Below are 25,182 nucleotides of genomic sequence, written 5' to 3' on the forward strand. Positions count from 1 at the left end.
CAGTCTTAATGAAAACTGATTCTGACTCTACCCTCAACCCTTTATGGTCCAGCCCTCAAAACATCTGGTGTTATTGTCAAATCTTCTCCTTCTCCTACTTCCTGTATTTAGGAAGTTGCTGGTGACTGCAGCAATGAAATTAAAGGATGCTTACTCCTTGGAAGGAAAGTTATGACCAACCTAGACAGCATATTAAAAAGCAGAGACATTACTTTGCCAACAAAGGTCCGTCAGTCAAGGCTATGGTTTTTCCAGTGGTCATGTATGGATGTGAGAGTTGGATTATAAAGAAAGCTGAGCGCTGAAGAATTGATGCTTTGAACTGTGGTGTTGGAGAAGACTCTTGAAGAGTCCCTTGGACTGCAAGGAAATCCAACCACTCCATCCTAAAGGAGATCAGTCCTGGGTGTTCATTGGAAGGACTGATGTTGAAGCTGAAACTCCAGTACTTTGGCCACCTGATGTGAAGAACTGACTCATTTGAAAAGACCCTGATGCTGGGAAAGATTGAGGGCAGGAGGAGAAGGGGACGACAGAGGATGAAATGGCTGGATGGCATCACCAACTTGATGGACATGGGTTTGGGTGGACTCCGGGAGTTGGTAATGGACAGCGAGGCCTGGCGTGCTGCGGTTCATGGGGTCACAAAGAGTCGGACACAACTGAGCGACTGAACTGAACTGAACTGAACTGGGTCCTCATAAACTGTTTTTTTCTTTTTTTTTTTTTTTTTTTAACAATTGATACCATCTTCTGCTAATACAGCCTCCATTCTCATGGGCAGCACATCCCCACACCTTCTGCCAATTACCTCTCAATCTGGCAGTCACAGAAAGCTTTATTTTTAAAAATCATATTGGAGTATAGTTGATTTACAATGTTGTGTTAGTTTCAAGTGTACAGCAAAGTATTTCAGTTATACATGCACATATGTCCACTCTTTTTTAGATTTTTTTCCCCATATAGGTCATTACAGAATATCGAGTAGAGTTCTCTGTGCTGTACAGTAGGTCCTCATTAGTTACCTGCTTTTATATAGTAGTGAATATATGTCAGTCCCAATCTCCCAATTTATCCCTCCCTCTTCTTACCATCTGGTAACCATAGTTTGTTTTCTACACCTGTAACTCTATTTATGCTTTGCATATAGGTTTATTTGTACCCTTTTTTAGATTCCACATATAAGCAATATTTGTCTTTGTCTGACTTACTTCATTTAGTATGACAATCTCTTAAGTCCTTCCAGGTAGCTGCAAATGGCATTATTTTGATCTTTTTTTATGGCTGAGTAATATTCTAATGTATATATATATCACATCTTCTTTTTCCATTCCTCTGTTGATGGATATTTAGGTTACATCCACATTCTGGCTATTATAAACAGTGCTGCAATGAACATTGGGGTGCATGCATCTTTTTGAATTAAGAGTTTTCATCTTTTCTGGATATACACCCAGGAGTGGGATTGATGGATCATATGGTAGCTCTACACTGACAATGAAAGACCAGAAAGAGAAGTCAAGGAAACAATCCCATATACCACAGCATCAAAAAGAATAAAATACCTAGTAATAAACCTCCCTAAGGAGACAAAATACCTATTCTTCTCTAACATTGCTATGCATGCAGATCACCTGGAGCTCTTGTTGAAATGCAGTTTCTTTCTTTCTTTTTTTTTTAATAAAAAAAAGCAGATTCTGACTCTATAGGGGTCGGACTCCGGTCTAAGGTCCTGCCTTTCTAACAAGCTCCTGTTGATGCTGGTGCTGCAGGTCCCTGGACCACACTTTGAGTAGCGAGCTGTCTGTTATAATCTCAAAGCCTCTCTGTCAGTGACCTTCCCTTCTCTTGCTCAGGCCCTCCTCCCCTCCTCTACGTTAGACCCAGCCTCCTCAGTGGTCTCCCCACCCATATATGCTACTTCCACCCCCATCCTATGTGCTTCTTCAAAACTCATCTTCTCAAGACATGACTGCCTCCAGCCTGCTCCCCTCCAAATGCCTTCCATGACTCACTAGCAAACGGAACACAGATTTCTCCAGCTGCAGTGAAGACCCTCTTGAATTTAACCTCTGCCTCTTTGGTGTGAGAAATCTCAGGATTCCCATTGATTGCTCCTACTCCTTCTCTCCATCACTTCTTTGCCTCAGGGACTTGGTGGATTCTCTTCCTCCCACTGGTGCCCCTTCCCACTTCTAACTGTGGCTTTAATCTCAGCCCCCAAACCCGCTCCCTCCTTCAAGGCACATGGACACCCACTTCCCCAGCTCGAAATGATCTAGAAAGTGCTACAACTCTGGGATCAAATATGGTCATTTATGGGACTTCCCGGGTAGTCCAGTGATTAAGACTCCATGCTTCCACTGCAGGGGGCATGGGTTTGACCTGTGGTTGGAAACTAAGATCCCACATACCGTGTGCCCGTAAGTAAATAAATAAATGCACTTTCATCTTCCCTGGTGGGGTCCCCCATCTCTCTCAACAAACCTCACAGTGCCTCTCACAGGACCTTGCTCCTAGCCAGCCCTCAGTCCTCTCATCCCAGTGCCAGAGATCTGTTTCCCAGTTCCTTTTAATAGGACTCTGTTCTATTTGCATTATTTATGCTCTTGTGTTAGATGTATTTTCATGGTGGTAAACCACCTCAAATCCTGTTTGGAAATTCAGTTCATTTCAGTCACTCAGTCATATCCGACTCTTTGCGACCCCGTGGACTGCAGCATGCCAGGCTTCCCTGTCCATCACCAATTCCTGGAGCTTACTCAAACTCATGTCCATCGAATCGGTGATGCCATCCAACCATCTCATCCTCTGCCGTCCCCTTCTCTTTCTGCCTTCAGTCTTTCCCAGCATCAGGGTCTTTTCCAGTAAGTCAGTTCTTTGCATCAGGTGGTCAAAATATTGGAGTTTCAGCTTCAGCATCAGTCCTTCCAATGAATATTCAGGACTGATTTCCTTTAGGATAAACTGGTTGGATCTCCTTGCAGTCTAAGGGACTCTCAAGAATCTTCTCCGACACCACAGTTCAAAAGCATCAATTCTTTGGTACTCAGCTTTTTTTATAGTCCAACTCTCACATCCATACATGACTACTGGGAAAACCATAGCTTTGACTTGATGGACCTTTGTTGGCAAAGTAATGTCTCTGCTTTTTAATATGCTGTCTAGGTTGGCCATAACTTTCCTTCTAAGGAGTAAGCGTCTTTTAATTTCATGGCTGCAGTCACCATCTACAGTGATTTTGATGCCCAAAAAAATAAAGTCAGCCATTGTTTCCCCATCTGTTTGCCATGAAGTGATGGGACAGGATGCCATGATCTTAGTTTTCTGAATGTTGAGTTTTAAGCCAGCTTTTTCACTCTCCTCTTTCACTTTCATCAAGAAGCTCTTTAGTTCTTCACTTTCTGCCATAAGGGTGGTATTATCTGCATATCTGAGGTTATTGATATTTCTCCCGGCAATTTTGATTCCAGCTTGTGCTTCATCCAGCCCAGCGTTTCTCATGATGTACTCTGCACATAAGTTAAATAAGCAGGGTGACAATATACAACCTTGATGTACTCCTTTCCCGATTTGGAACCAGTCTGTTGTTCCATGTCCATGATTGGAAATTGGTGAGCTAGAAATCAGAAATAATTGGCTGCAAGAGTAGACATTCAGGAAATAATGTATTAAATGAATAAATGGGTGCTTACTTCAGGGCCGAGAAAAGAGCAGGCTGCTGTCCACTCTTCCCACTCCTTCCTGCCTCTGGCCCTTTTGCACATCTGCCCCTCTGTGCCAAACACATCTGTCCCCCACATCCCACACCAAGCCTATTGAATCAGATGGTTCTGATTCTTGTGTTTGTGTGTGTGTGTGTGTGAGAGAGAGATAAGCACCTGGAGGGCTCGTTAAAATGCAGGTTGCTGGGCCCCAGAGACTGTGGGAATGGGACCAAGAATTTGTATTTGTAACAAGTCCCCAGACAATGTTGATGCTGCTCTGAAAATAACTATTGGACCACTGCTCTACAGGTGAGGCCCAATCATTGTGTACCTAAAGAAAAGAAACCACATGGACTTTCCTGGTGGTCCACTGATTAAGGCACTTTCCCACTGAGTGTCTGTGGGTTTGATCCCTGGTCCGGAAAATGAGATTCCACAAAAGAGAACAAAGAAAAGAAAAGAAGCCACAGAACCTTTTATGGACTGAGTGTGACTGGTTTAGCACATGGTAGGGACTTTGTAGATATTTAATGGATTAAGGGCTTCCCTCATAGCTCAGTCAGTAAAGAATCTGCCTGCAATGCAGGAGACCCAGGTTCGATCCCTGGGTTGGGAAGATCCCCTGGAGAAGGAAATGACAACCCACTCCAGTATTCTTGCCTGGAGAATCTCATGGACAAAGGAGCCTGGCAGGCTACAGTCCATGGGGTCTTAAGAGTCGGACATGACTTATTGACTAGGCCACCACCAATGGATTCAATTCTTTGCTCCAGGACTTCTATGATGGTCCAGTGGTTAACAACCTGCCTGCCAATGCAAGGCATACCAGTTTGACCCTTGGTTTTGGAAGATCCCACATGCCATGAAACAGTGAAGCCCGTGTGCCACAGCTACTGAGCCAGTGCCCTAGAAACCATGCTTCACAAGAGAAACCACTACAGTGAGAAGCCCGTGTACCACAACTAGAGCGTAGCTCCCACTCACTGCAACTAAAGAAAGCCTGTGCACAGCAACGAAGACCCAGTACAGCCAAAAATAAATAAATTACTGAAGATCCCAATTAAGTTAGAAAAAAAAAATATATATATATATGTATATATATATATACATATATATATATATTCTTTGCTTCATCCAGCTTAGTCCTTACTTTCCAAATAGATTATATGTCACTTGCAGTTAGAGACCAAGGTCTTCAACCACTTCCCTTACAAATTCCATCAGGTAGAGCCCAGGGCTGGGCACCATGTTTGCCCTCCAAACAGACCTTTGAGTGAGTAGCAGCCTTATCCTGCCCCTTTTCAATATCGCTGTCTTAGGAAAGCCAAGAAACCTCAAGTTACCTGTCTCAACCAATTGATACAGGCAAGCTCAAGGTAGTTGAGCTCAAATACAACTTTGTATTTGCCATACAACGCTAGCAAGCTCTTTGTCAGCTTCTTGAAGCGTTCATGCCCAAGGTGTTTATAAGGCGAGGAGGCTTCTAAATAGGAGAACCACAGCAGGTCCCAGCCATTCTCTGCACTGGGAAATCAGTACATCAAAGCCCTGTCTCCAACCCAAACCATCCCAAATAACTCAGCACCATTCAATCCCCCGTTCGCTAGGTTCTGGTGTTGCATATCCGCTCTGCTCTGATTTTCCCTTAAAATAAACAGTGTCACGTGAGCCAGAACTTTGTTGTTGTTGTTGCTTAGTCGCTAAATCATGTCTGACTCTTTGACCCCGTGGACTGTAGCCCACCAGGCTTCTCAGTCCTTGGGATTTCCCTGGCAAGAATACTGGAGTGAGTTGCCATTTCATCCTCCAGGGGATCTTCCTGACCCAAGGATCGAACCCACATCTCCTGCATTGGCAGGCGGATTCTTTACCACTGAGCCACCTGGGAAGCCCTGAACCACCACTTAGGAAATTATAAAAACCTATAGAGAAGCCATTCAGCAAAATCTGCTTCTAAGGGCTGTCCTTCCCAAAATGTCAGTATGTATTTACCTTTGCAGGCAAGGAGAAGTTAAGTTCATGAGGGTATAGCTGGACTGTCAAAATAAATTCTTATCACCAGTGTCTGCTTTGTGGTCCTAATTTTTTTTTTAAATAACACACACCCATCCATGTTTCAGCACATTCATTTCTTTAATGCTTTGACAGATCTTTGTTCCTTCCACATTTTACAAATGTCTTAGAGCCAGGCCTGCATGGCAACTACTTCATGAACTTCTTGAGGGAACAACTGTCTTTTATATTTGAATCCCCAGTGACTAGTATAATTCCTGGCACATAAAGGAGCTCAGGGAATTAAATACAGATAGCAGTAGTCATAGCTAATACCCCCTGCGCATTTTCTCTGTGCCATACACTGTGAAGCCCTCTATATGATGATCTTACTGTGACCCTCACAGCTACCCCAGGGGCTGTGGATTACTAGCCCCACCCCTGGTAGATGGAAACAGCATGGAGGTCAGAGAGGGAAGTAACTCGTTCAGGTCCAACAGCCAGGAAGTGGTAAAGCCAATTTTGAACCCAGGTCTGTCTAGTTCCAAAGCCCCTGTGTTTGACATTGCATAGTATACGGACAAGAGTCAAACTAACCTTGATTTTGTTGTTTAGTCGCTAAGTCATGTCCGACTCTATTGTGACCCCATGCACTGTAGCCCTCTAGGCTCCTCTGTCCATGGAGTTTCCCAGGCAAGAGTACTGGAGTGGGTTGCCATTTCCTTCTCCAGGGGATCTTCCTGACCCAGGGATTGAACCCACATCTCCTACATTGGCAGGCATATTCTTTACCACTGGGCCACCAGGGAAGCCCTAATCCTGGTTTTAGAGTCTGAAATATTCAGGTACTCTATTGGCTTTGTGATTTATTGCAAAACTAAAATCATATACCTGATGGCATAACATATATGAGAATAATGAATAGTGCCTTTTAAAAAGGGAGATGGTGAGGCCCAGCTCAGAGACTGGGTCCTACCAAAACAGTCAGGCTGAGCTGGCACTGTCCCTGAAGTCCCCAAGGCTGATTTCCAGCAGCGTCCAGAGTGTCTGAATTCTCCACCATTGTTCTCACTCTTAGTCTCCTCCAGGAGAGAGGCATTTTATTAAGACTGCAGCATTCCATTATGTAGGCATGCTGAGAGTTAGCTAGCTCACTCGTTAAAAGGGACGGCTCTCTCTGATTGATGGGGCGGCGGACTGTAATTGGAAGGGCACTCCAAGGCTGAGAAGCAGTACGTGACTTGCCTAATATTCCAGGGCAGATCTTTGGTGGCCGATCGATAGTAGAGCCCCAGTCGCCTCACCCCATCGCGAGGGCACTCTCCCTTCCCCCACCTTCCTACCTGACAAAGCCTGGCTGGGTATCAGAGGTTTAGCAAAGCGGCAGAGGGTGCTTTCAAGTGGGCTGAGTGATGGAAACCTGCCAGAGCAGGCCTGGGGAGAGGGCTGTCTGTGCAGAAGGGACCGCGTAGGAAGGAGCAGGGGAGAAAAATCATTTAAGGAAGAAATGGCTGCGGGGAGGGAGGTAGTGCAGAGCTGGGAGACGTCGGGATCCCCTGCAGAAGAAGCAGTGGCTTGGCGCTCTCCCCCCAACCCTGAGATAGGACAGTCTGCACTGAATCCAAAAGCCAGAGCTCCAGCCTCTGCTCCATCATTCACACGCACGTCATGTACACTCGGGCAAGTGAGTCAGCCACTGGGCCTTCGTTTCTTCTTTATCGAGAGACAGAGAGCTTGCCCTGGGGCATTTCTGAGACATCCTAGCTCTAATGTTCCCGGATTTTCCTGAACTCGGATTATTTAAGCTCAGGCCTGCTTTCCTAAACCTTTTCAGACATTGTGACCTCCTCTCCCAGTTCCTCTTAATTTTATTTTAGAATAAGGAGCCAGCTGATAAATTGGTATTTAACACCTGTGATTCCATCGTTCTCCTGGCTGCAGTGGGTCTTCATTGCTGTACACAGGCTTTCTCTAGTTGCAATGCACGGGCTCTACAGTAGTTGCGGCTTCCAGGCCCTAGAGCACCGGCTCAATAATTGTGGTACACAGGCTTAGTTGCTCTGTGACATGTGGGATCTTCCCAGACCAAGGATTGAACACCTGTCCCCTGCATTGGTAGGTGGATTCTTCACCCCTGGACTATCAGTGGACTATCCCACTCCTGAAACTCTTAAACATTAACTTGGTCATAAACTTCAGCATTCAATAGAAATATTAACCAGAATAATTTGTTAGCAAAATAAAAGACAGAGATCAGGAAAGAGAGTATCCAAGTAGTAATATTTGAGGAGATTTCCCCTGGAACCATATGCAGTAAGCTATATGCACTGCTGCTGGGAATGCTTAGCAGGTATTTCCAGGAGGAAGGAAGCATCTTTTGGGAGATGACTGGCAGGCAGATTCTTTACCACTGAGTCAGCTGGGAAGCCCCTTAGTTCTCTGACCAGGAATCAAATCTGTGCCTCTTGCATTGGAAGCTCAAAGCCCCAACCACTGGACCACCCAGGAAATCCCAGGAAGCCTTGTCTTAAGAGTTCACCTGGGGGATGAAACATAGCTTGGCTCTGTCCCACAGGTGAAGTCTCACAAATGATGTGTTTTTCCTTCAGCTATGCAAAATGCCCTTCGGGTACTGCGTGGTCCTAAACAGCCCTCTCCCTCACTTCTTGCATCAGTCATCTATTGCTGCATATAGAAGCATCCGCCCTCCAATTAAGTGACTTAAAACAACATGCATTTCTTATTTCACAGTTTCTGTGAGTTAAGGATTCAGAAGAGGCTTACCCAGCTGGTTCTGGCTCGGGACCCTGAGTTTGCGGTCAAGCTGGGGCTACAGTCATCTGAAGGCTTGGCTGGGGCCGAAGGATCAATCTGCTTCTTTGGTATGAATTAGCTCAGGCTAATGTGATAACAAAATATCACAGACTGAGTGGCTTGATATTTTGGCTAAGAAACACATTTATTTTTTCGTGGTTCTGGAGGTTGGAAATTCATGATCAAGGTGCCAGCAAATGGATTTCTTCTGAAGGCTCTCTTCCTTGCTTGCAGATGGCACCTCCTTCTATGACTTCACATGGCCTTTCTTTGGTACATGGGTATAGGGAGGGAGAGAGGGGGAGATGGAGAGAGAGGGAGGGAGATGTGTGTATGCTCTCTGATTCTCTTCTTAGAAGGACACTAATCATTAGCCCCCCCACCCCCACCCCATGACCTCACTTAACTTTAATTACTTCCTTAGAGGTTTCATCTCCAAATGTGGCCATGCTGTGAGGGGAGTTAGGGCTTCAGTATGTGAATTTGGGGGACACAAACCTTAGGTCCGCAATAGCTTCCAGGATGGCATATTTACATGATGCTGGTTGTAGGCAGAAGGCTCAGTTCCTCCCCATGTGGGCTTTTCCATGCACTGATTTATCATCCTCATGCCATGATGCCTGTGTTGCTGAGAGAGAGCAATCCAAGAAAGCAAGGTAGAAGTCACAATGTGTTGATGACCCACTGTCAGAAATCACACACCTTCATTTCTACAAAACCCCATTGCTTACAAAGACTGATTCTATTCAGTGTAGAAAGAAACTATACAGAGACATGTGAATGCCAGGAGGCCAGTCATTGAGGGCCAGAGCAGGGAGGCTGCCTGCCATGTCTCTGCATGAAAAGACATGATGAGATGGTATCCAAAAAAGGACATATGTTTTTAAAATCCACAGACTTGGAGCTAAAGTCAAACCCCAGCTCCACACTTGTGAGTTCTGCAAATACTAAACCTTTCTGAGTCTGTGTCTCCATCAATAGGCTAATAATACCTTCCTCATAGGAGGATTGTATTACATGAAAGAATAGATTTGCTGAGTCACAAATCATGATCATCAACTAAATACATTTTCCCTCCCCAATCTTCTCTAGTCTCTCACCACCTTGCTATTTCCACTTTCACTTGCCCAGGTTTCACATACTTTTCTTGTACAATGATAATACAGACACAATCAGGATTCTAGAATTTCAGAGTTACGAGGATTTCTTTATCATCTATCTAATAATCCCCAACTTTTTTAACCACCAAAGTTCTTTCTATTGTCTTTCTCCCAGTGAGACCCATATTTAGGATACTTTTGATTCCTCCAAATTACACTAAGTACATAATTCATTTCCATTAAATTCATCAAAGGTATGTATAACTGCCCATCAGTTATATGATGGGCAGTGAGAGACTTCTGATCAGTGAGAGACCATCAGTGTTTCCACAGTGAGTTGTGATAATGTCAGTGAAAAGCAAAGCCATTCTCATCTTAGAAGCCCAGAAAGATGAAAGGTCATTTAGATTAGTTAGTGATAGAACTAGGACTCAAATTTGGAGGTGGACCTCCAAATTCCAAACCAATGATCATCCCCTAAATCTAAGTTGTTGCCTTATTTATCTGATGTGCTATGGTCTGCCTCATGATATCTGACATGGTAAAAGAACTGTGGTACCTTTCAGACTAACATGATAAAATTCCAGGATAAAATATCTACCTTCTTGAGGCTCTGGTTCCATGAATAGCACAAATGGGCAAGACCTCCAGACCCACCAGTGTGGGCCCATTAACACCCCAGAACAGGCCATTGTTTGTGTGGCCTCCATGGAGGGCTGGCCCACTAACCCATATGCCTGTAAGATCTAGGACTATTTAGTCAGAGCTTTCGGATAGGGAGCTAGTTTTCTGTCTTCAGGTTTGCTGTTCATACTCCAATCACAAAGAGAAACTAGCTTCTCACTGACAAACAGAAGTCAAGTCAGGATAAAGCAGTGACATCATCCCCAACACCACTGTGTGGAGGAGGGGTGGGAGGACTGCATGATCATGGGTCTGCATGATCTCTGTCTTGCTGCGAAGAATGAGAGCTGAGGAGTGTAAGGGCTCCGTATTCATCTGGGGTGGGCCAGCAACCCAGTGCCATACCTCAAGGGTTTCAGGATCTTAGGTCCCCCACCAGGGATTGAACCTGGGCCCTCAGCAGTAAAAGTGTGGAGTCCTAACCACTGGATTGCCAGGGAATGCCCAAGACCCACTTTTGCCCAGAAGGTCGGTATATGACAACTGTTTAATTCCAGTACCATCTCTGAAAAGGAAAAGAAGCAAAGGAAGAAAAGGCAAGGAATTAAAGAGGAATTTTCTCAGCCTAGAGGTGGAAATAATAGTGCTTGTGAGCAATTTAAGTGGGCCAATTGTTTAAAAACAAATACTTCATAAATATTGTTATGCTCACATGCACATACAGGCTATTTCATCTACACATTATATATAAACATATATGTTCACTCCTCTTATAGTTCACAGTAAAGTTCTTTTTGAATGTTCCTCTGATTTATTAACTGGTATAAGGAGAGAGGACGTTCTATTTTCCATACTTGGGCCAAAATTTTAAGTGGGCGAGGTAGATCTCTAGGGACAGATGTGGTCATGGCAATAGGACTCAAAGGAGAAAAGCTGGCAGGAGAAAAAAGGAACTTCAAAGAAAAAGATTAGATAAAAGTTTTCACTTGTGCCTTCCTCCGTAAAGAGAAAATAGCTGAAACTCTTATTTGCTGAAACCCTGGAGGCAGCTCTGCGCCTGGGGAGAGGAGAGGCGTTCAGTGTTCCAGACGATGGGCAAGCTTGAATGTCAGTGCTTCCTGCAACACGAGCCCGGAAACCTTGGGAGCCCCATCAACATTGGTCCAGGGAGATGCTTTAATGTCAATTACAGTTAATGTCATTGCTCTGTACTCTCTCAGCCAGATGCGTTTCAAGGCAAGAGATCCCGTTTCCTAGAGAAAACCTTTAGAAAAAAGAACAAATGTCCTCAGTCAACTTCCTTTGAGGGCAATCTGTATCAGCCCAATGGCTGAAACACTTTTTTCAACATGCTTCCCCTTCAGACATTTCTTATACAACCTCTGTGCTGCAAGTCCCTCATTGGACCCCCAAGTATGTGTAATAGAAGATGTGGTCCTGAACATTCAGAATGCACCGCCTGGTGGGGACATAAGTGATATACAACATGAAAAGATACAGAGGGAAAGATGGAGGAGAAGGGGAAAATGACAAGGTACTTGGCAAATAATCGCCTAGTTAGAGCTTTGGAGAAAATCCGAAGTGGCTGCCGTTCAGGGCCTCCATCATGGGAGGATTATTGTGCTAGGCCTGTCCTAACAACCACATACTGGGTGATGAGACCAGCAGGGATGGATTTTCTCACAGTTCTGGAAAGCTGGAAGCCCAAGACTAAGATATCTGCAGGACTGAGTTCTTCTGAAGCATCTCTCCTTGTCTTGTATATAGCTATCTTCTCCCTCTGTCCTCATATGGTCTTCCTTCTGTACTTGTCTAGGTTCTAACCTTCTCTTCTTTTTTTTTTTTTTTTTAATGCTCTTGGGAACCCCTGACACAGTCTGTCATCTGTCTATCCTTTGGTTTGATGTTTTTAGGTTCTTTATGAAAAATTTATTTATTTATTTGTTTTTGACTGCTTAGGTCTTCGTTGCTACATTCAGGCTTGCTCTAGCTGCAGCGAGCAGAGGCTGCTTTCTAATTGCAGAGCATGGGCTTCTCACTGTGGTGGCCTCTCTTGTGTAGGCACGGCCTCAGTAGTTGTGGCGCACCAGCTTAGTTGCTCCATTAGGCCTGTGGGATATTCCAGGACCAGAGAGAGTCTGTGTCCCCTGTGACAGCAGCAGATTCTTAATCACCAGACCACCAAGGAAGACCCCTTGTCTTCTTAAAAAGACACCTATAATATTGAATTAAGACCCATCCTAAGGACCTAGTTTTATGTCAGTTACCTCTGTAAAGACCCTATCTCCAAGTACCTTCACATTCTGAGGTACTGAGGGTTAGGACCTTAGCATATGAATTGGGTAGGACAGAAATCAGCCCATAAGAGGGGCTGTCTAGTTTAGAAGAGGGGACAATTCACATCCATGAGAAAAGTTATGTAAGTCTATCAATTAGGTGGCTGTGCTACATGCCAGGTATGTACTGTTACAGGAAGGGACTCAGGAAATGGAGAAATTGCCATGACCCTGAGTGGTTTGAAGAGGCTTTTATTTTTACTTTTGTAACTTTTTATTTTATATTGGCGTCTATAGGTGATGAACAATGTTGTTAGCTTCAGGTATATAGCAAAGAGATTCAGTTATACATACACATGTATCTATTCTTTTTCAAATTCTTTTACCGTTTAGGTTATTATCCATAACATTGAGTTGAGTTCCATGTGCTATACAGTAGGTCCTTGTTGATGATTCATTTTAAATATAGCAGTGTGTACATGTCCATCCCAAACTCCCTAACTATCCCTTCCCTCTCCTTCTCTGCTGGTAACCATAAGTTTGTTCTCTAAGTCTATCAGTCTGCTTCTGTTTTGTAAATAGTTTCATTCATATCATTTTTTTAGATTCCACATGTAAGTATCTCTTACGATGTTTGTCTGACTTACTTCACTCAGTATGTCAGGCTCTAGGTCCATCTATATTGCTGCAAATGGCATTATTTCATTATTTTTGATGGCTGAGTAATATGCTCCTGCCCGCGCGCGCGCGTGGGTGTGTGTGTGCGCGCGCACTCATTTGCTTCAGTTGTGTCCGACTCTTTGCAACCTATGGACTGTAGCCCACCAGGCTCCTCTGCCCATGGGAGTTCTCTAGGCAAGAATACTGGAGTGGGTTACCATGCTCTCCTCCAGGGGATCTTCCTGACTTAGGGATTGAACCCATGTCTCTTATGCCTCCTGCATTGGCAGGTGGGTTCTTTACCACTAGCGCCACCTGGGAAGCCTATATATATACCACATCTGTTTTATCCATTCATCTGTTGATGGGACTGAGACAGCTAAGTAAGGAAAGCTAACTAAGGAAAGACAGGAGAGTGAGGCTTGGATGAAAGTAGAGGGAGTCTGATGGAGGCCAGGGCACTCCAGGTGGGAGAAATAGCTTGGGAAATGGTCCAGATGGGGTTGTAAGAAGATGTGCTCAGAGGAAGCTGACTACACTGACCTTGTAAGAATGTAGCATCCATTTTGTAGGAAAGGAGAGGTGAAGAATTTGAGGATGTAAGCTGAAACTCAAGTATGGAGGGCTGGGCTGCAGAGAGTGTGTCTCCCACTGAAGGCTTTTAAACCGCATAGTAAAATAAGAATAATAATAATGTATGTGAACAGCCTCTTATGATTATTAAGATTTTTCATAAACATTATCCCCTTTCCTCACCATAGATATTTAATGAAATCAGCAGGGCATCATTACAACCATCCTACAAATGAGTAAGTTGAAGTGGTGAGAGTTTAAATGGCTTGACCAGCAGATGTAAGGGCTACAATCAGAACTGTGCTGCGGGCAAATTAATCTGACAGGCTGTGAAGAAGGCTTTAGAGAGCGGAGAGGCAGGGGGCAGGGAACTGTTAGAAATCAGAACAGGAGTAAAGCTGATGAACGCCTGAATGAGGGGAGTGGTGCCAGAAGTGGAGAAATTTAAACAGACATACTGTGTTGGTTCTGATTAATAGATATGCTAAGAACGAAGATGCTATGAAATTAGCAAAAATACCCCTGGGAAAGGTAGCACATTAGGTTCTCACCAGGCTTCTGTACCTCAGCAGGAATTAATTGATCAGATTCCTCCTTGACCTGGGTAAGTACGAGCAAGGAGAACCTAAGTGCAGCTCTGTTCCTCTGTGTCTCTCACAAGCACTTAGTATGTTGCACTATAATTGTATTCATATATCTCCTCCCTCCCCAGAACGTGAGTTCCTCCAGGAAAGTGATAGTATTTTATTCATCTTTGCAAGCATACTCAGTACCTAGTAAAAGGCTTCTGTAGTTAGAAGGTCAGTGACCACTTTTTGAATGAATGAATGAATGAGAGTGACCCGGTGGGGACACCAATGCAGAGGGAGAGAGCATAAAAAGCAGAGGCGAGGAGCCTTGAGGACAAGTGTCAGTGATTTCACAGGTGTGCTCTGAAGCAGGTAAACAGTCATATACTTAACAGACATCTCTGTAAAACCAGGAGACTTCAAGGAAGTGGTTTGCACACTAGGTCACTCCAGGCACCAGCTTTTTTCACGTATGGACTTTTTTGTACAGAGTTTCTGGGGAGGTGGCACCAGTGATGGGAAATAGCTTGTTTCAAGGAACAGATTTATAGGCAGAAACCAGTAGTTTCTGTTCCACGGCCTCAGCCCACCAGTGCTCCAGGGTCCTTCCCCACAAGCTCCTAGATGACCTCCTTTCCTCTCTCCTGCTCTCACCCCAGCTGCATCTCAGCGGAGCCCCCAGAACACCTGCTAAATGGACAAATCCACTTTTAAAGAAAGGTGGTGAGAGGTACAAACCTCTAGTTACATAATAAATAAGCCACAGGGATGTAATATGCAGCATACGGAATATGATCAATAGTATCGCAATAACTTTATGTGGGGACCACTGGTTAGTAGACTTACCGTGGTGGTCATCTCATAGGGGATGCAAATGTCCAATCACTATGCAACACACCTGACTAGCATGTTATTGTACGTCAGCTATATTTTAATTAAAAGATAGAAAGGGGATGGAGTGAAAGGGGAGTACCTGAGCACTTCAGCATGACTTGTTCTCCTCAGTGTCTGTTGAGACATCCAAGTGGACTGGAACACCTGACCTTCCTTTTTATATCCCCAGGGTATAACTGTGATCTAAATCAGTTTGTTTTAATGCATAGCTCCTGTGAAAATGACAAAGACAGGGACCAGACAGCCGCACCTTGCTGCTGTTGTTATTGTTCAGTTGCTCAGTCCTGTCCGACTCTGCGACCCCATGGACTGCAGCGTGCCAGGCTTCCCTGTCCTTCACCATCTCCCAGAGTTTGCTCAAACTCATGTCCATTGAGTTGATGATGCCACCAAACCATCTCATCCTCTGTCATCCCCTTCTCCTCCTGCCCTCAATCTTTCCCAGCATCGGGATCTTTTCTAGTGAGTCAGCTCTTCACATCAGGTGGCCTTCAGTTCAGCATCAGTGCTTCCAATGAATGTTCAGGACTGATCTCCTTTAGGATCAACTGATTGGATCTCCTTGCAGTCCAAGGAACTCTCAAGAGTCTTCTCCAACACCACAGTTCAAAAGCATCAATTCTTTGGCACTCAGCCTTCTTTATGGCCCAACTCTCACATGCGTACATGACTACTAAAAAACCATAGCTTTGACTATGTGGGCCTTTGTCAGCAAAGTGATGTCTCTGCATTTTAACATGCTGTCTAGGTTGGTCATAGCTTTTCTTCCAAGGAGCAAGTGTCTTTTAATTTCATGGCTGCAGTCACCATCTGCAGTGATTTTGGAGCCCCCCAAAATAAAGCCTGTCACTGTTTCCCTTGTTTCCCCATCTATTTGCCATGAAGTGATGGGACCAGATGCTATGATCTTAAGTTTTCTGAATGTTGAGTGTTAAGCCAACTTTTTCACTCTCCTCTTTTACTTTCATCAAGAGGCTCTTTAGTTCTTCTTTGCTTTCTACCATAAGGGTGGTGTCATCTGCCTATCTGAGGTTTTTGATATTTCTCCCGGCCATCTTGATTCCCTTGCGCTTCATCCAGCCTGGCATTTTGCATGATGTATTTTGCGTGTAAGTTACATAAGCAAGGTGACAATATACAGCCTTGATGTACTCCTTTCCCACTGCCCTCTTCTAATCCTCTATGGGATATGTGTACCTTTATGAATGTCTAGAATTATAGCCTCATATTAGAACTGAGAGAAAATAATGCTGGGGGTCTGCTGAGAGCCTCCCCTAGGGTGGTGGGCGTGTACTTAAGGAGCAGAAGATACTGAGGCAGCTGGGAGCTCCCTGAGCTTGGCCCAGAACCAGGCTTGTGGGGGTGGAGAGTCTTCTTCCCCTGGGAGGGCAGCAGGTGTGAGTTGTCAGGCAGGCGGGGATATGCAATGTGACAGGGTGATGCAGTAGGTGCTCCTCCAGGTGCGTTCATCAGGCTCACTAGGGCTCAGAAGCAGAAGCTCCATGTCATCCTTTATCACACGGTCAGGAGCACAGCTCACTTCATCACCAGGGATGTCTGGCTCTTGGGACCCTTAGTTGCAGCCTGAGAACTCATAGTTGCACCATGTGGGACCTAGTTCCGTGAAAGTTGCTCAGTCATGTCTGACTGTTTGTGACCCCATGGACTGTATAGTCCGTGGAATTCTCCAGGCCAGCATACTGGAGTGGGTAGCCGTCCCCTTCTGCAGGGGCTCTTCCCAAACCAGGTCCTCTACTTTGCAGGATTCTTTACCAGCTGAGCCACCAGGGAAGCCCAAGAATACTGGAGATGGGTAGCCTGTCCCCTTTCCAGTGGATCTTCCTGACTCAGGAATCGAACCGGGATCTTCTGTATTGCAAACAGATTCTTTACTTGCTGAGCTACCAGGGAAGCCCTGTGATCAATCCAGTGATCTATCCTGGGCGGGCCCCCTGTATTGGAAGCTCGGAGTCTTAGCCACTGAACCACCAGGGAAGTCTCAAAGTTAATGTTACTGAAAAGCAATGCTGTCCAATAGAAAATATAGAAGAATGTGAGCCCACTTGTAATTTAACATTTTCTAGTAGTCTTGTTAAAGCATGGAGAAACAGATGAAATAATTTTAATATGTTTTATTTAGCCCTAAACATACAGAATATGATTTTTCCAGCAGTCACATACAGATGTGAGAGCTGGACCATAAAGTAGGCTAAGTGCCGAAGAATGGATGCTTTGGCCACCTGATTCGAAGAAATGACTCATTGAAAAAGACCCTGATGTTGCTGGGAAAGATTGAGGGCAAGAGGAGAAGGAGGCAAAAGAAGATGAGATGGTTGGATGGCATCACTGCCTCAATGGGCATGAGTTTGAACAAACTCCAGGAGATTGTGAAGGACAGGGAAGCCTAGCGTGCTGCAGTCCATGGGGTCACAAAGAGTCAGATACAACTTAATGACTGAGCAACAACAATACTTAAGCAGCTTGCAAGAAAAATTGGGGAGTAGGAACTAGAACTCATTTGTGCTCCCACACAGGGAATAGGCTGTCAGAAGCCTCTGCTGGGTTCTTGACATGCCCCTCCCTGGATCTGTGGAGACCACAACGATGAGATGTGGACAGCAGGCTTGAAAGAAGAAATCTAGAATAGTAATAAAATTAATAACTTTGGGGGGGGCTGTGCTGTATGTCATGCGGGATCTTAGTTCCGCAACCAGGGATCAAACCCACGCCACCTGCAGTGGAAGGGTGGAGTTTTAACCACTGGACTGCCAGGGGATTCCCAAATTAATAACTTTAAAAAAAAATTTATTTATTTTGGCTGTGCTGGGTCTTTGTTGCTGGGCCGGCTTTGTTGCTCCGTGGCATGTGGGATCTTTTCTGGATCGGGGACCTAGCTCCTGTCTCCTGCATTGGCAGGTGAATTCTTATCCACTGAGCCATCAGGAAAGGCCCCAAATTAATAACTTTTATGAATGACTTGGGGGGGAGGGGGAGGATTAAGGAGAAAGGGTTTGAGGGAGACCTTGAAGGGTTTCCTTTTTTAAAGATGAGACTGTAGTTATGGATTAACCTTCGAACTTCATGAAGTTTTAAAATTTAAAAAGATTACCGTGTATCTTATACTATATTGATAAATATGCCTCACCACCCCCTCCCACACCATCAAAAAAAAAATTCACCCCTCCTTTCTGTTTTGTGAGGAAATTGAGGTCTCTTGTAGGTAGAGAAATCTAGGAAAGGACTCCCCGCAGAGGCTCGGGGCCTGGGTGATTCTGGGCATTTGGGATGGAGGTGGGGGTGGAATTACATTCATAACTTCCTTTTTTTCTTTAAAGGGAAAAGCAACTTAACTGCTCTTTCTGCTTTTCTGCTGGGAGATTGGGGGAGGGGGGTGTCTGGGGCCCTTAGAGCATCAGACTGTGGAAACAGACGGAGTAAGGCTGGGGGAGGGGCGGGACGGGGCGCTCCTTCGGGGTCTGTTTCAATCCCCGAACAGAAGCCCCGGCAGCTCCAGGGCAGCTCAAGCCGATTTTGATTTCTTTGTTTGCGAGGAGCTGGGCCCCTAGCGGGTGGCTGCCCTGGGGCTTGGCCTAACCCTCTTCTGTGAAATTCCGGAAATCGCAGGGCAGCCCCAGGCGACCCGCTGCAGGCTCCAGCAGCTGCGCAAGGAGCCAGGCTGCTGGGTTGGGGCCCGCTCGGGATCTCTGGGGACCACTAACCCTGAGACCTCTTGGCCGCCGCTGTCCAAAGCAAACAACCAGCAGATGTCCCCAGCGCGACCTCTGGTGAAACTGTTTATTCTTAGGAGATGGCCATCTCCCCTCTGGGACCCTGCCGTCCGCCAGCCTTACTCCCCTCTCACTTCCGTCTCCCTCCCTTCCTCCCGCTGAGATCCCGTCCTCTGACTTTGATACCACTTGGTGAACTTTAAAACAACGGACTGCAAGGAAAATCCAGCATTCCAAATTCATCAATTCCAGTTTGATGCTCTAGCATAAAGAGGAGTTGCTGGAAACTTCTCTTGGGTTCAGGGAAGTAGGCATGGGCTCAGGGAAGGAGATTTACTTACCCAGTTTGGAATGAGGAGACAAACCCTGTCAGTCTGTGTTGACAGCCGGTTGCACTTAAAACCAGAAGTCTAGCCAGACAGCCCATAAGTAAGATTCCACTTAGGGCTAGTCACTAGTTACAGTTAAACTTTGGACCTACATTGCAGATGCATCGCTTAAAAGTAATAAGCTAGGTTCCAGGCAGGAACTGTTACACTGGTAATGAAAACCTATGGGCAGTCATCTTACTTCAGACAATTCAATATCCAGCCTGTATCCTGAAAAATATCTTTGACAGACACCTCATTCAGTTTTTTGTCCTCATTCAGTTTTGTTTTGTTTTCCACTGTACTTCTCTCTTGGGATATTAACTTTCAGTCGTTAGCCTTGACCTTCCATAGATATGGTTTACCAACTCTATAACAGACTGGCCATTTGCACAGAAATGCTTTACTTTTGAGAATGTCAGCGCAAACATTACAAGGATGTTTGACACGTTTCTCAGGTATTCTGTTGGCCTCGAGGCAAATAGCAGAAAGGAAGATTTTCACGAGGTCAAAAGTAGTTTATTTATTTATTGCTGCTACTGGGTTTATCGCATCTGGCTTCCATGAACCAAGCTCTCCCCTTGCAGTCCATTTGTCACACAGGTAAACAGAGTTCTCATGCTAGAGTATAAATTTAAGCATGTAACATCCCTGCTTAAAAACGCTTATGCATCTCCCTATTACTTATGCATCAAGGATAAACTCTAGTCTTCTTAGTAAATCAGGCAAACTTTTCCTGGTCTGGCCTAATCTTACTTTTCCAGCTCATTTCCAGTCACCAGATCCGTGTCAACTCTATGATTAAGTTTCTGGAAATTTCCCATCTTACCCTGAACATATTTCCAGGTCATCCAGCAACTCTGGCATTCCTTAGTCCTCAATGATAACCACAGAGCACAGAGAAATAGGAAACACTGGAGAAGCTGTTATTTAGGAAATAGCCTTCTCCACATCGACCCTCCAAAAAGCTGTCCCTATTCCACAAATAAGTGGGATCCTGAAGTATTTGTCTTTGACAATTTGCTAATATTTCCTTTGATGAGTTCCTTAATAAGAGCTGCTGCCTGCTTGATTGCATCAAATTGTCAAATTGCCCTGGCATCAGAGTGAATCAGCACAGAGGAAGATATAAATCATATTTTTCTGCAATTTGCTCGAAAAAGATGTTGTTTGTCCTAGCAGAGGCCCTGCCTCAGAGCTTAATTCCACTCCTTCCTTAGAGGTTGCTTACCTATATGTCCTCGCTCTCCCTAGAATGACTACTTTCTTTCCACTTTTGTACTCCTTATAATTACAGCTAAAACATAGTTCATACAATGTGCTTTAAAACAAGCGTCCCTTTGTTTAATCCTTATAAAAACCCTATGGAAAAGGGACTACTACTATATAATTTACAGATTATAAAACAAGGTCTAGACAAGTTTAAGGATCTTAAAGCCACATAGTATCAATAAAAGGCAGAATCAGTATATACCGTGATGTTTAAAAGAAACACTTGTTAAAGCAAGTTTTCATCTTCTGGGATATACTTTTTAAAACTTCCATCCCCTGTAGTTATGACTGCATGTGCCAGGCCTCTAGAAGTTAGTGTGTTAAGCTGAACCAACTTGATTGGAGTCGCTGTCCATACATAGAGCTTGTTTTCCAAAGAAAAATATTGTTTAGAGTAGCAAACTTATAAGCCTGCTCAAGCATGTTGTAAAGCCGCTGGAAAAGTAACTTGGAGCAAGTTTTGTGAATGGAAATGTAGTGCTCAAGTCACATTCTGCTTTAAAAAGTTGTAACAAATACAGATGACTTAAAAAAAAAAAAAAAGGCAGAATCAGGACTCAACCTGACTTAAGCCTGCTCAGGTGACCACTCTCCATACTGTTTTTATACTTATTATTTTAAGATTCTGGAGGGAGAAAGTTGCAGGCTTTTTTTGTTGTTACTGTTCTTTGTTTTGTTTTGCTCCTAATCTTAAATACAGGCTCCCCTGGTAGCTCAGCAGTAAAGAATCCACCTGCCAAGGCAGGAGACGTTGAGTTTGATTCCTGGGTCTGGAAGTTCCCCTGGAGAAGGACATGGCAACCCACTCCAATATTCTTGCCTTGGAAATCCCATGAACAAAGGAGCCTGGTGGGCTATGTAATCTATGGGGTCATAAAGAATCTGACACAACTTAGTGACTAAACAATAGCAATAAATCTTAAACACATAAAATGAAACTAACAGAAGTTAAAAATTTCCTCCATGCCTCAAAATATTCTTTTTCCTATTTATTTTTTAACCTCTATGGCTACTGGGAAATATTTCTTTTTCTTTTCTTTTTTAATCTTTTCAACATGCTGTGCTACATGTAGGATCTTAGTTTCCAGACTGGGGATCAAATCTGCACCCCCTGCGTTGGAAGCGCAGAGTCTTAACCACTGGACCACCAGGGAAGTCTCAGGAAGTGTTTCTTTAAAAAAAAAAAAAATTTATGATTGTGTTGTATCTTTGTTGCTGCTCTTGAGCCTTCTCTAGTTGCAGGGAATGAGGGCTACTGTCTAGTTTCAGTATGCAGGCTTCTCATTGCGGTAGCTTCTCTTGTTGCAAAGCACGGGATCTAGGGCTTGAGGGCTCAGTAGTTGTGGCACACAAGCTTAGTTGCCCCATGGCTTGTGGGTTCTTAGTTGCCAGACCAAGGATCAAGCCCGTGTTCCCTGCATTGGCAAGTGGATTCGTAACCACTGGCCACCAGAGAACTACCCCCAGGAAATATTTCTTAATGCAACAGATGGGGCAAGGGAATTTCTATACCTTTTATGATTGAGGAAGGAGAACACAGAACTAAAACTAAATGATTAAACTAATTTGGGGGAAGGAAAAACAATCGTGTACTTTCATCCGATTTTGGAATGATGTATATTAGTTTTGAAATATAGCTGGGGAAGAAAAACAGTGATTTTGTAGATCTTGGGTCCACTTTTTTGTCTCTGGGTGAAGATGGTACACACATGTATACCATGATGTGTTTAGAAAAACTTTCAACCAAGCTTTAGATTTGTACACATTTTCTGACTCCTGAACTAGTTTGTTTTTCCTGCAACCATTTCCAACAGCTTAGTGTTCATTGTTCAAAATGCTTGCTTCACATTCCTCGACCTGGTGCAGGCCATAGGAATGATGCCAGTCACGATGAGTGCCAGCCAGGGAAGGTGGGCTCCTTTGTGTCTGGGTGAGAACATCCCTTAGGGGACTTCACCCTGTGTGAGAGGAAGGGGCCCACACTGCTCTTCTCCCTCCTGACCTGCTTTGACGGTATCCAGTCCATAATGTTTCTCTTCTTAATAACATTGCTCGAGTTGCAACAAATTTTTTCATTTTAACTTTACCAAACCTTTCCAGAGGGCAGGGCAGAACTCCAGAGTCTTGATGCCCTTGGATCCACTTCCCAGCACCTCTCAAGTGGTTCTGAGAAGCCCTGGGGGCTATGAGTAGGAAGATAGGAACTGATCTTTGTCACAAAAGGGCGGTTTGAGGTCTCCTGGGGCACTTACATCACCTGCATTCCTTTTTTTTAAGCAGCTTTAAAAATTTATATTTATTTATTTTGGTGCACTGGGTCTTAGTTGTGGTGTGAGATTCAAGATCCTTTTTTTAAAGTTGCTTTATGTGAACTCTTAGTGGTGGCATGCAGGATCTAGTTCCCTGAAAGGGATCGAACCTGGGCCCCCTGAATTGCCAGAGCACAATCTTAACCACTGGACCACCACCAGGGAAGTCCCTCACCTGTATTCTTTTGCTTGGGCTCCAGAGTTTCAAATCTCCGAGACATGAAAACCATGGTCATCCTCTACCCTCACCCTAACTTTCTTTGCCTCCTTTTCCCTTTAATACATTTCCTTTCTCACCATCTGCATTCCTTTAAAGGGAGAGTTCCACTCAATCCTGCCTTAAGATGACTCTTTTCTGAGAGTAGGCAGTGTCTTCTATGTGGCTTCGTGGTTTTGAATGCTAAACAAAGCAGGAGACGAAATGCAATTCTTGGCTCTCTAAATTATATTTATTTCTCTTGTATTTTGGGCCCGGAGCTCCGAAGGAGGAATAATGGGTGTTTTGATGAAAAGGCAGGGGTGGGAGGATTAGATGTGAGAGCAACACATAGTGCCCCAGAAGTCAGAAAGCCTGAATTCTAGTCCTAAATTTGCCATTAACCTTAATCAGTGTGACCTGATTCTCAGTTGTCTAATTCATAAGGTAAAGTGGCTAAGTGAGAAGTAGTAGTGACCACTAACTCCAAACAACAGATCGTAGTTCAATTATTGGCTGGGCCATTTACTAGTTGTATTTCCTTAGGAAATTTATTTGATTTTTCCAAGCCTCAGTTTCATCATCTGTAAAATGGAAATAAAAGTTGAAGCTATTTTATAGAGTAGTTTTAAGGATTAAATAAAATAATGTTTATAGAGTTCTTAGCAAGCGCTCAATAAAATAAGCTATTAGCATAGAAGTTCCACAAGTTTCCTCCTACCTCTGCATTTTATGATTCTATTTGCAAAAAAGTCATTGATTATTAAATTTTTAAGTAATGTTCACTTAACTTGTAGTTCTATTTTGTTTTTTTTTAATTTGGCTGTGCTATCTTTGCTGCTGCATGCAGGATTTTTTTAGTTGTAACATGAGGGATCTAGTTCCCTGGCCCTGGCCCCTATACTAGGAGCACAGAGTCTTAACCACTGGACCACCTGGAAAGTCCCTTGCTTTTTATTTTTTTAAGAAGTTTCCTTTTTCCTGTTTTCCCAAGAATTTTTTTTTTATCATAAGTGGGTGTTGAACTTGTTAAAATTCTTTTTCATCTACTGAAATGATATTTCTTTTCTCCTTGGGTATACATATGGGTGCTTGCTGTGATTAATTTTTAATGTTAAATCAACCTTATGTTCTGAGGGAAAAATGCACTTGGTCTGATGCATTATTCTTTGCGTTTATTGTGTGATCTGATTTTGTGAAGAGCTGACTGCATCTATGCTCCTGGGGGATACTGGTCTGATTTTCTTTCTTTTGCATGTATACCTTTCTCTGGTTTTCAGGACCACAGTAATACTTAAAATGTGTTGGGAATGTTCCCTCTTTCTCTGTTTTCTGAAAGAGTTTGTGTAGAATTACTATCCTGGTTTTTTTTTTTTTTTCCCCTCCTTTTTGGCTGCATGCTGAACTTCCCCAACCAGGGATCAAAAAGCAGTCTTAACCACTGGACTGCCAGGACTGCCAGGGAAACCCTAGCTCTGGTTTTTAAATGTGAAAGAGACTGTTCCTTTCAATTCTCCCCTTCCCTATATAAAATGGAAAAGAAGTCATTATCTCAAGATACAGAACAGTCTAAAAATACAGTTCAAAAAGGGCTTGAACATACATGGAACTCTACTCAATGTTAAGTGGCAGCCTAGATGGGATTGGGGTTGAAAGGAGAATGGATACAGGTATATGTATGGCTGAGTCCCTTTGCTGTTCATCTGAAACTACCACAACATTGTTAATCGGCTATACCCCAATATAAAATAAAAAGTTTAAAGTTTGGGGGAAAAAAAAGAAAAGAAAAAATTCTTTAAAAAAGGGGAAAGGCTTGAACAAATTAGGGTAAGGTTTTAAAATGAACAAAAATTCTGCTATAATCCAAACAATATAATTGTGTGGAATATTAAGTACTCAAAGTATAATTTTTCAAGATGGAATCATGTATGTTAATAGTTTCCTGTACTTTTTCTCTAAAACATCTCTTTACTTTTACAGATTTTAGTTATATTTAATTGAGCACATTTTATGTAACTTAACACTGATAATTAAGTATTTTTCTTTTATTTCTGTGAGTCTTCATCACACAATTATAAGCTTCATGAGAGAAGAGACTAA

General features: G+C 43.7%; 1 protein-coding gene and 1 long non-coding RNA gene across 4 annotated transcripts in view; one reads left to right on the plus strand and one right to left on the minus strand.

Moving 5' to 3' along the window:
* CLMP (CXADR like membrane protein) overlaps positions 1 to 25,182 on the plus strand; it is a 99,835-nt gene that overhangs the window by 31,171 nt on the left and 43,482 nt on the right. The gene's annotated exons all lie outside the window — the stretch shown is intronic.
* LOC139037023 (uncharacterized) lies at positions 8,635 to 9,140 on the minus strand. Its single transcript, XR_011489805.1, has 2 exons — positions 9,012 to 9,140; positions 8,635 to 8,781 (listed from the first exon to the last, which is right to left on the minus strand). It is a non-coding gene; the product is annotated as an uncharacterized lncRNA (long non-coding RNA).

This window comes from Odocoileus virginianus, chromosome 10 (genome assembly GCF_023699985.2).
Source record: "Odocoileus virginianus isolate 20LAN1187 ecotype Illinois chromosome 10, Ovbor_1.2, whole genome shotgun sequence".
NCBI classification, from domain to species: Eukaryota; Metazoa; Chordata; class Mammalia; order Artiodactyla; family Cervidae; genus Odocoileus; species Odocoileus virginianus.